Consider the following 11405-nt stretch of genomic DNA (forward strand, 5'->3'; position numbering starts at 1 on the left):
TGCTTAATTTACTAACACCAACATCCCATGGTGTGATCCTGACTAAAATCCCCCCCCCCGGGCCCCGTTGCTTTTTCGGGCACAAGGGAAGGTGCTGTTGGCACAAACAGAAACTGTGTGGTTGGGTTTTGATTTGACTCAATGTCACATTCCAAGAGTAAAGGGGTTAAAAAAACTCCCCACTGTAGGCCTGATCACTCCCTGCCCCATACAGATGGCATTCAGAACGATAAAAAAATTAAGCTCACAGGACCAAACTATGCTTTAATATGCCCCACTGATGCAATTGGTGAAGTGTGACATTATTCTGAGTGCTGCCACTAGGTGGTGCACATTTCCAGAATTTTGAAGGAAGCATCCTTTTTTGTTGTTGTTCCTATATAAGCCAAAGGTCTATGATAAAAACACCTTTTACAAAAAATCAATCTATGCATGTAGCCATCAGTGCCACTATCTCTATGATACTGTTTTTCTTATCTCTGAAAAAAACGTTATCTGCATACAGCCCAAATTAGCACTTTCTAGGACCTGTAATTTTTCCATAATCAAAGTACACCTGCATCTGGGAAGGGCTATTGGGGGTGCACTGTAAAAAAAGAAAAATAATGCTATGCTATGGAAGTTTCCTGCCACTTAAAAACACATCTAAAAGTTAATTTCCAGAAGCTGAAATCACCCATTTTTCATAGTATCCATAACAGCATGTCACTAAAACTTAACCTGCTGATAGTTGATTTATGGTAGTCACAGGGCATAGCGATGTCATGACTTTAGGTCATGCCAAGTCCCATCATCTCATAGTTCATAGATGCAAAAGCACCTTGTGTGACCAGTCACCAACCTCAGTCTCCTTCAAGACTACCCAAATTGCTGCCATGTTTGAGGTGTAACCAAGCTGCCTGAGAGAGGATTGGGGAGACACCATAGCTCAGGGACAGAGTGTGAGCTTTCCGTGTGGAAAGTCTCTAGTTCAGTCTCTGGCAACTCTGGAGAGCCCTGCCAGCCAACGTAGATGGAATCCAGTTAAATAGACAAATAGCCTGACCTGGTTTAAAGCTGTTTCCTGGGTCCCTGATTAGAGAAGGAACCTTTCGTTTGACTACCCCCCTTAAAAGTGTGTGTGTTGCCCCCCCCCTCCGCACCAGGTGCCACAAAATATAAGTTATGGACCTCTGTAAGCTTTAGGATATGTAACTTTGTGCCTATCTGTTCATTCAGCACAGGAATGGAACTATAAATGCTTAGGGCACCTCTGCATAGGAAGCTCTCCTGCCTCCAGTTAAAACCTTTGGCCCCAATCCAGAGAGCCCCTCTAGAACGCACAAGGGCTTGGGGTGACCAATGAGGCCCCTTGCTTTTTCCACTTCTGGCAGCAGTTCCTTATGCTGCATTGGAAGGTTCCCCGGTGTCTAAGGATCAGTTTTTCAGGCAGTTGTGATGAGATAGATGGAAAGGAATCAGTCCTTGCTGTACACGCCAAGCCCACCAAACACAGCTCTCTGGATTGGGATCTAGAGCACCAAACTGGGTGTTCAGGAGGAGTCTTCTGTGGGAAAAGAAAAATACCTTGCAGGATAGGACATCCCTGTGGACCCAAACTGTTCAATGAATTTTGTGGGATATTGCATCAGCTACATGGCTCTTGCCATTTGCCATGCAGGTGGGATAGGTCAACACAGACTCCGACTACTTAAGCATGTGCAGTGTGCAGTCCGAGGCATAAAGCCCTAGGATATGTTGTACTGTACACCAACATCCTCTGCCCCACTGGAAGGTAATAACCCTGAAGCTCTCACATCATTTAGTTCAGCTGCTTGGGTTAGCAGAAGTCATAGACTGGCCCTTTGCTTTGTTTGGTATCATAGACCAGCCTTGTTTGGATTGTCCACCTGCATTTTCATTTGCCAAAATCTATTGTCATGTTGCCTAATGTATTGTGCTCCGTTTCTATATTTATATGAGATACTCATTTTAGAATAATGTTTTATTCGTACAAAGGACAAATCTCTTGGCTGCTAGAAACAATGCCTACGGTATTTTAAAAAGTAGAATAATTAGATATGCTGTGATAGTCTTCTAGTTAAAAGGTAACGTCTCCCTACAAACTTACAAACATTATCAGGACTTCTATATAGATAGTTATACCAGTCATAAAATGCACATTATGCTTTAAAGGGTCAGGCATTTTAACTGTGTTTTCTGTGTTAAATGAAAGTGAATACAGAAGCATGCAATGCTTTTGCAGTGTCTGCTATGTGAAATTTCTAATTAGTATTGTTCTGTTTGAACTGAAGTTTCGATGAGATTCGCTAGTACAATATGTGGATTAGAAATTCTCTACCAGTACTTTCTGTCAGATGTTCTCGCATATTCTGCTTTTGGACAGGGTGTTAACTAGTTCCATCCCACCCCACTATATTTAATTGACTGGTATTGGGACATAATTTCAGGTATTCTATATCTGTAGAGATACAATGCTGAGACCAGAGCTTTGGAAGGCAGTGGACATTGTCCACAGTATGTATACCTAGAGAATGGGTGGCTAGCTTGGACTTTGGTCACCATCAAGCCTGGCCATTGGACAGGGATGATGGGACTTGTAGCTGAGCAGCATATGGAAGGCTACAGGTTAGCCACGCTTGACCTAGAGAACCTACAAAATTAATAAGATTTTAGCACATAACTCTGTGCTTGTGCTGCTCGTTTCCTCTGCATTCTGCCCAATGTTGCCAACTTCCTTTGTTCATAATATTGTTCAGCATATTGCCACAAATGCTTGCAAATGTGTGGTTCAGTGAGAACCAGCAGTTCATTGAGGTTCAGCAGTTTCCTAGCATATAACATTCCAAACTCTCATTGTCAGCAAAAGGCTCTTCGCAAAATGGCTACTTCTGTCCAACCCATTTTTATCAAAATGTAGGGGAAAGACTATTCTTGGGGCACCCTCTGATTACAGGTTCTAGTCCATGAACGCTTAAGTTGCAAATTCCCAGCAATGTACCTTTTTTGTCATTTTTACTCATTTGCTCTGAACCGATGGTGTTAAGACAATTGCAAAGGTCCTCTTTTATGAATCAATGAAAACTGCTGGCTTTGTGACGACTTCAGGAGAGGTAAATCCTCACATTTTTTTGATATTTTGCTCTGTAGGGGTCACTTGCTGTTCCTGCTGCTGAATTTGGTCAAGCACTTTAATCCTAAGCACAACTACAACCCACTGAAACCCCTCCAAGTACTGTGCTTAGTATCAGGGTGTTTCAAAAAATGTTCCTCACACTAGCACGAAGCCACGCCTCTTAGTATTTATATTGTGAACAACGTAATGTAGAAAAGTGCATGGAGGTCGTGCAGGGAAATTAAATAACCTGTTTATGCAAAAACAGTATTGTGCATGTCCTGTTAGTACTGAGCTATGGGTAGGCAAGCATGTGGGCAAATGAAAGTAGAAGTCCCATCATGACCGAGGCTAGAGTTGTGATGGAGCACCGGGGCAAATCCCATAGGAGGGCCTAGGCAGAATGTAGAAAGCAAGAGCCCTAGAAATGTAGCACAGCAGAGGTATAGTTAAGCATAGATTGGGAAACAGTCCACCTGAAGAAGAGTGGGCAAGATTGGGTAGGAGCAACAAGTAAAAAGAAAGGCAGGCAGACGAGGAAGCTAGAAGACTGGCAGGCAGAGAGACCCAAGAATAGTGACAAAAATTGCCTTAGGAGAGCTACAAAGCCACATAGCAGAACCAAAATTGGGCTGCTGTCAAATCAAAGAGAGCCCTGACCAGGAAGCAACTGAAAGCAATGAGGATCAGACTCAGGAGGAACTGATGGGCTGCCTGCAAGGACCCATGCTGGAGCCTTGGAAGAGAAAAAATGGTTCACCACAAGAGCAAGCAAAGGAGGGTTGCTAGCATGGACAGCTGCCTTATACTGAGTCAGACCATTGGTGCATCCTGCTCTGTATTGCCTTCACTGACTCAGCAGTGGCTTTTCTGCATTTCAGACAACTGGTCTGTTCCAGCCATCCTTGGGAGATGCTGGGGATTGGAACAAAGCAGAGGCTCCACCACTGAGCTATAGCCCTTCCCCAAGTACAATAATGAGAAACACACAAGGTATTGTGCAGACAAGCTGCATTTATTACTTAATCACTTGTTCCCAATGCATTTGGGTTGCTTTTCCTTGAGGGGATTTATCCAGATGTTAGCTAGATACATACAGCATCTCTTGCATGCAGAGGGGTGTACTGTTGTGTCTCCAAACATGATTTCTATCACTTCCAATGGGTCGCCACAAGGGGCACCAATGCACACTTTGGGAAATTACATACCGTAGTTCAGTTAAAGGTAAAGGTAAAGGGACCCCTGAGTTCAGTTAATTCTTGACAATTAGCTGAAGAGGTAAAGTAGGAGAGAGGGGAGCCATGCATGCCCAAGCAAGCATACAAGAACTTCCGGATCATGGCCATTGACCTAGATGTAAATATAACTTCGGAGGAACTCATTTATAAAAACTTAAAAGTAGCCAAGTAAGCAAAAACCTTGGGTAAACCTTCTTGATGATTTATTAGGGTAGAGCAGGATTTTATTAAGTTTTGAAAGCTAATGATTAACGGGTGCTAAGGCTATGGGAAATTATGGTGCTAAGAAAAAAAGACTATATTTCTAAGGCAATAAATGCAAAAACCGTATGGTAAAAAGACTGAATCCATGGGCATGACTTGTTCAGACTATTTTATATATATATATAAGCTCTGGATTTAGTAACAAAAGCAATTCCATAGTAATTTACCTTTCTTGCGGGCTGTGACATGATAACTTTAAAAGTATTTCACAACATGGAATCAAAACCCAGGGACACTTCCATATTAATACAATTTGTGTGTTGGAACTTTCATACAGAGGGGTTTCGTTTTTCCTGGCTGTAAAAGCATAATAGCATCCTAGATTAAGGTTGCAGTCCTAACCCTCCCTCATCTGGGAGTAAGCCCCACAGAGTTCAGTAGGACTTACTTCTGAGTAGAAGTCTCACCTGTAGGTTATGTTTTTAAACCTACTTTTACTGTGTATAGCACAATGTATAAGTTAATGGAAGGTACCAATGAATAGTATTGACTGGTGCTGTTCAGCATTTCAAGCGTTTTCATAAGGCACTCTAGAATGAGCTTGTCCAAAGCCATTTCAGGTCCAACCTGAAACGCATAAGGTGTTCAGTTCTCTCATTAACCTGGTTTTTGCATTTGCAGGAGGAAATCCTGTTTTCCCTGGAGCAAGGGAAAGGAACTTGTCACCCTCCAGATGTTGCTTCCCTAACTATTAACCATGTTGGCTGGAACTGATAGGAGTTCAAGTGCAACAATATCTGGAGGGCCACAGGCTCCCACTCCTCCGCTCCTCATTCAGAGCCCAGATGCTAACAGTATATCCTGGTAGGTTCTGATATACAGCAAAATGAGTATTGGTGCAGCAGTAGAGGCAACACGTTGGATGCAGAAGGTCCCAAATTCAGTCTCGGGTATCTTCATTTGGAAGAATCATAGGTGGTTGAACAATGAAAGAGTCCGCCTAAGAACCTGCAGAGCAGCTGCCTGCCAGAGTAGACCATCCTGGGCTAGATGGGCTAATGGTCTGAAGCAGAATAAGGCACCTTTGTAAGTTCCTAACAAATTGTTCTCCTAGCTAAAAAGGAAAGCACTTAAAGCCCTGCCTAAGAAGCCTTGGAGGGCCACTTTAACGGTGGTGTCAGTAGCAGAAGCCAGGGCTCTGACTCGCCACCCTGCAAAATGGCCTCCTTACAAATCCTGTTGCCACTGACTAGTAATCCCATAGTACTATTCAGGAGGGCTGGATTTATACGGGGTGGGGCTTGAATTTTTAAATAATAATGATTTGTCCCATGCTCTTTAGATCCACTGGGACAGGGGTTGCTCTCCAGATGTTGTCAGGCTCCAACTCGCATTTGTCCAGCAACATGTGGAAGGTCACAGTTTCTCCACTTTTTATTCTTCTGATCCAGTACTGCTCTTCTATTTTTGAATGATGTGTTCACCTTAGCAAGATCAAATACCAACTGAGGTCCCCATTTTCTCCACATATTTGGTGTGTCCTTCCTGAAGAGCCATTGGTAATAATCTCTTCTCCTTGACTCTGCATCTCATGCTGTGTCCCTCAACGCCATATTGTAGTGGCCTACCTAAAATGCCTTCCCCTTCAGCCATTACACCTTTGCTTCTGCCACGTATTGATGACAGAATAGCGTATAAGGTGGGGAACACCTGCATTCCACCTCGGCCGCCTGCTGTTTAGACCCTGTTATAATATCCCCCTCCTGCTAAAGGGAGTTGTGTGAAAGGCTGTGTGACTGTGGGTTCGCTGAGTAAACACAGAAGGTTGGTGCCTGGGGCAGAATTTGCCCTCCCGAGAACTCGCTTCAAAGACCTGTTTTATAACTTGAAATCCAGAATGTGGGGAATATGGTGCATTCTCTTAGAATCAAAACATGTTTTCATTTGTACATGTGCCATTAAGTAGTTTGTTTGTTTTTAATTATATAGTCATGTATTTTTATTTCCTCACCAGTTAATATTCCTTCAGTCCTAGGGCCTGAACATGCAAATATACAAGAGCAGTATAATTTGTAGCCTGCAATTAAGCTAAATGCTTCAGTTGGTTTCAGCTGTGGTCCCAAATACAGCTCCATTGTAATCAGTGGGATTTAACTTCTATGCAGCAGCCTTAATCCAATGGTTCTAATGGAAGTCTGGAACTTCATGGTCATAGAGTTTCACATCTAAGCACAAGGAGATCACTCTGTACGGGACAAGAATCTCCTGTCCATGCATGGATCCCTTCATGGAAGAGAATGGGAAGGTTCTGCACACACAGGTCTTTAGATTATGGACCGTGTCCCCTGGTTCTAAACTCTGGGTGTTCAGATGTGTAAGCAGAGCTCCCATGTAAATGGGTCTCCCCATTCACTTGAATAGATGGGAGCAGCACCGGGCTATCCTATTAAGGCGAACGGATAAGAGTCTCTGTGTGCATGTAGAGTTCCCATGCTTCAGTTAGACCAATGGAGTGATCCTAAAACTTGCTGTCCCAAATAAACGTTGATTGAGCATCCCAAATACCATGATACAAAATGCAGCTGTATCCATTTTTGCAGACAGATATGCCAGTGCAAATATTGGTGACGGGGCTACAAATCATCCTACTAAAAGTCAATTCCTCTGGCTCAGCTGGCTTGGGCTGTTACAGGAATAGAATAAAATCTCAATCCTCAACCCATTTATCCCCGAGTAGTTTCATTTCCATTTCTTGAAGTCAACTGACTTTTCTACAGGATCATTGCAGTGCAAGTCATTTCAAGACGACGGTTTCAGGGTCTCGGTCCTAAGCATAGTTGCTCTTCAACATCTTCCACTGAAACCAATGAGATTTACTTGGGAATAAGTGTGTTTACAATTGCAAGAGAGTGTTTGCAGTCTCAGGTTCCTGGTTCATAACTGACTGATGCAGTGAGGACACATGGTTAGGAACAGCACTTGGACCCAATTGTTGGGGTCAACATTTGTTGAAAAGATGGACATTTATATCCAAGTTATTTTATCTGCAATGTAAATGATTTCTATTTTACTTGATGTGTGTTTTTCTTTACTAAAATGGATACTACTATTGGCTTCTCAGAGTTAAAAACAAGTGTAGTATATTACTAGCCTTTTTAGGGAACATGTCAGTAGCTGCAAGTGTAGAAGGTCTGTGCTTTTACAATATAGGTTGCCTTAAAATGTTTTAGATACCGGTATGCAAGCTGCTAATCTGATTGTAGGGACTAAATGTTAGACAGAATATAAAGTACATAATCTGAATGAGCCGCATATTATAATATTTGCATTTTGCAACTGAAGAGAGAAAGCTTATTGGACGTAGTATTTTTAGGTCTCATTTTGTTTGTTTTGTTTTTTAAAATGTATGTAAACTTGAAAGTTTTGGTAAAGTGAAATGTACATGTAGAACAGTAGAGTGGGAAAGGATCGTGCTGGAAATTAAAATTAGAAGAAAAGAGCTTGATTTATTTTCTGTATTTTGGTTTGACGTTGTCACTAGAAACTAGTCAGTGATGGATACCTAAAGCCGTTTCACTGATTTCTTGTCATTAGAGTAAGCCTTAGGTATCATTGTACATAAAGGTTTTTGTAACAGAAGGAGAGAGGGCTGTTGTGCTTGGATAATGCTTGCAGGCTTCCCACAGGCATCTGTGAGAAAAGGATGCTGTACTAAATGGGCCACTGGCCTGATCCATCAGGCTCTTGTTATGTTCTCTTAACTATGATTTACAAAGTAGTCTGTGTTTATTGATAAGATTTCCACAAAAGCTTTGACTAGCCTGCTCCCGTTTCTTTATTAGTGGCATGATTTGCTGAAATCAGCAAATGACCCCTTTCTCAGCACTGAGATGAACATTATCACTGGCTATTGCTTGTAGATCAAGCCGCTGATTAAAATGTTGGCAACGTAATTGTTGAACCATAAATGAAAGCCAGAGAGTTAGAAGTAAATATTGGCATCTGGATATAAAAGTCTGTATTTCAAAAGTACCATTTTTGAAATGGTTTAGGCCCAGTTGCAAGAGTTCATGCCTACCAAAATATTGATTCATTATGTGTATCCTTATATAGGCGAATGGTTGGGGCAACATATTATGGTGAGATTTGTTAAATGGTTTTATCTTTATTTTTGTGATAGTCTTTACCCAGATACTAATCATTATAAATGAAAGGCAGGGATGTTAAACTAGCAAGTGTCAAAATGGGAGTTTTGGGTCATTCTCAAACAAATATGAAGTGTACTTTGAACTTGATGCCCAGAATAATTTCCTGTAACTCTGCAATGCAGCAGAGTTTTTGTAAGGGATTGCTGTTTTAAAATCTGAAATACCTGTGAATTTATAAAAGCCTTGGTGTACAATGTTATGGTGTTAAAAAAAACAACAGATTAACATCACCTGGTTCCTGTGATTTATTATTATTGTTATTTTTCACTAGTAGATGCTCCCTATCAACTTTAGTGCAATCTGTCTAAACTAAAAGCAATGTTAATATAAATGTGGTCTTCAACATGGTTTCTCTTAAAATAAATCAGAGAAATTATCTGACAGCTGGAGAAAAAATACTAGAATCTAGATGCAAGTATGGTGAATTTGCTGGACTCCAACTCCCATCCGCCTCAGCCAGCATGTCAGGTGGTATGGGGTGATGGGAGCCATAGTCCAGTAACATAGAACCATAGAATTGTAGAGTTGGAAGTGCCCCAGAGGATCATCTAGTCCTTCTCCTGAAATGCAGGAATCTCAGCTGAAGCATCCATGACAGATGGCCATCCTACCTCTGCTTGAAAACATCTGGAGAAACACAGGTTCCCTGGCCCTCACCTAGATAATTTTAGAATATTATCTGAACATCGTTCTGCCCGGACACTGAGGTCCAGCACCGAGGGCTCCCTCACTGCGAGAAGCAAAACTACAGGGAACCAGGCAGAGGGCCTTCTTGGTAGTGGCACCCGCCCTGTGGAATGCCCTCCCATCAGATGTCAAAGAGATAAACTACCTGACATTTAGAAAACATCTGAAGGCAGCACTGTTTAGGGAAGTTTTTAATGTGTGACATTTTAATGTATTTTAATCTTTGTTGGAAGCCACCCAGAGTGGCTGGGGAGGCCCAGCCGGATGGGCGGGGTACAAATAATATATTATTATTATTATTATTATTATTATTATTATTATTATTATTATTATTATAGGAGAGCGCAAAATATGGTCTGAAGCTCAACATCAAAAAAACCAAGATCATGGCCACTGGTCCCATCACCTCCTGGCAAATAGAAGGGGAAGAAATGGAGGCAGTGAGAGATTTTACTTTCTTGGGCTCCTTGATCACTGCAGATGGTGACAGCAGTCACGAAATTAAAAGACGCCTGCTTCTTGGGAGAAAAGCAATGATAAACCTAGACAGCATCTTAAAAAGCAGAGACATCACCTTACCGACAAAGGTCCGAATAGTTAAAGCTATGGTTTTCCCAGTAGTGATGTATGGAAGTGAAAGCTGGACCATAAAGAAGGCTGATCGCCGAAGAATTGATGCTTTTGAATTATGGTGCTGGAGGAGACTCTTGAGAGTCCCATGGACTGCAAGAAGATCAAACCTATCCATTCTGAAGGAAATCAGCCCTGAGTGCTCACTGGAAGGACAGATTGTGAAGCTGAGGCTGCAATACTTTGGCCACCTCATGAGAAGAGAAGACTCCCTGGAAAAGACCCTGATGTTGGGAAAGATTGAGGGCACTAGGAGAAGGGGACGACAGAGGACGAGATGGTTGGACAGTGTTCTTGAAGCTACGAACATGAGTCTGACCAAACTGCGGGAGGCAGTGGAAGACAGGAGTGCCTGGCGTGGTCTGGTCCATGGCGTCATGAAGAGTCAGACACGACTAAACGACTAAACAACAACAACAAATTATTATTATTATTATAACAAGGGTGAGCACCAGTTTAAAAATTGTGAGCCTGGTGCTCATCTTGTGTAAACAAATGAAATGAGTGACCCTATGAGCCTCTGCACTAATTCAGTGCATGGGGTGCAATGGGGAGATCACAGAGCCGGCATGTGTCTCCTTGTGAGAGTTATTCACAGCCTCCTGAGAAAAATCTTAAAGATGGAAAGGTTAAACTTGAGATTGTCGGTGCAACCTGTGGAGAAATAATTGCCAACTAATGCTTTTCAATCGCAAGCAGGCAGAGCCTGACAGTTGTTTTCATGTGGCTTATTTCATGTGCAACACCTCACCTCTCTGTGCTGCTGCAGCTAATGCAAACCATTAGATATGAGTCAGTGGAATTGTAGCAATTGACACGAATAACTAGACTATCCTAGCCAAGGCACTGTATGTAAAACTCCCATGTACGATTTCATCCCACACAGTTAAATGTTTTAACTACTGGTAACTGAAAGCTGCGTGACTTGCACCAGGAGGGAGCCTTTTTCAGCCTGAGGCCTGCATCCCTCATAAGCAACTTTCTGGAGGCCGCATTCCAGTGGAAGGAAAGGCCAGAGACGAAAAATGGGTACAGCAGTGGATAAGGGTCTTTCCTTTGTACAGTAGACTGTACTGTTCCTTTGTACAGTTCCATCCCTGTAAAGGCTAGACTGAGGTTTGAGCACCCACACACACCCCTTCACCTTCCATTTAGGAAAGCAATATGTATTATCACATTTTAAGGACACGTTCCAGGCTGACAAAAGCATTCAAGGAGGGCCAGCAATGGACATGACCTGAAGAAAGGAGAGCCAGTTGGAAAGGTTTCCTTTGTGCTTGACATGCCCCACTCCTGACCTAGCAACATAATATGAGCTCACTG

This window comes from Zootoca vivipara, chromosome 12 (assembly GCF_963506605.1).
Source record: "Zootoca vivipara chromosome 12, rZooViv1.1, whole genome shotgun sequence".
In the NCBI taxonomy this organism is placed as follows: domain Eukaryota; kingdom Metazoa; phylum Chordata; class Lepidosauria; order Squamata; family Lacertidae; genus Zootoca; species Zootoca vivipara.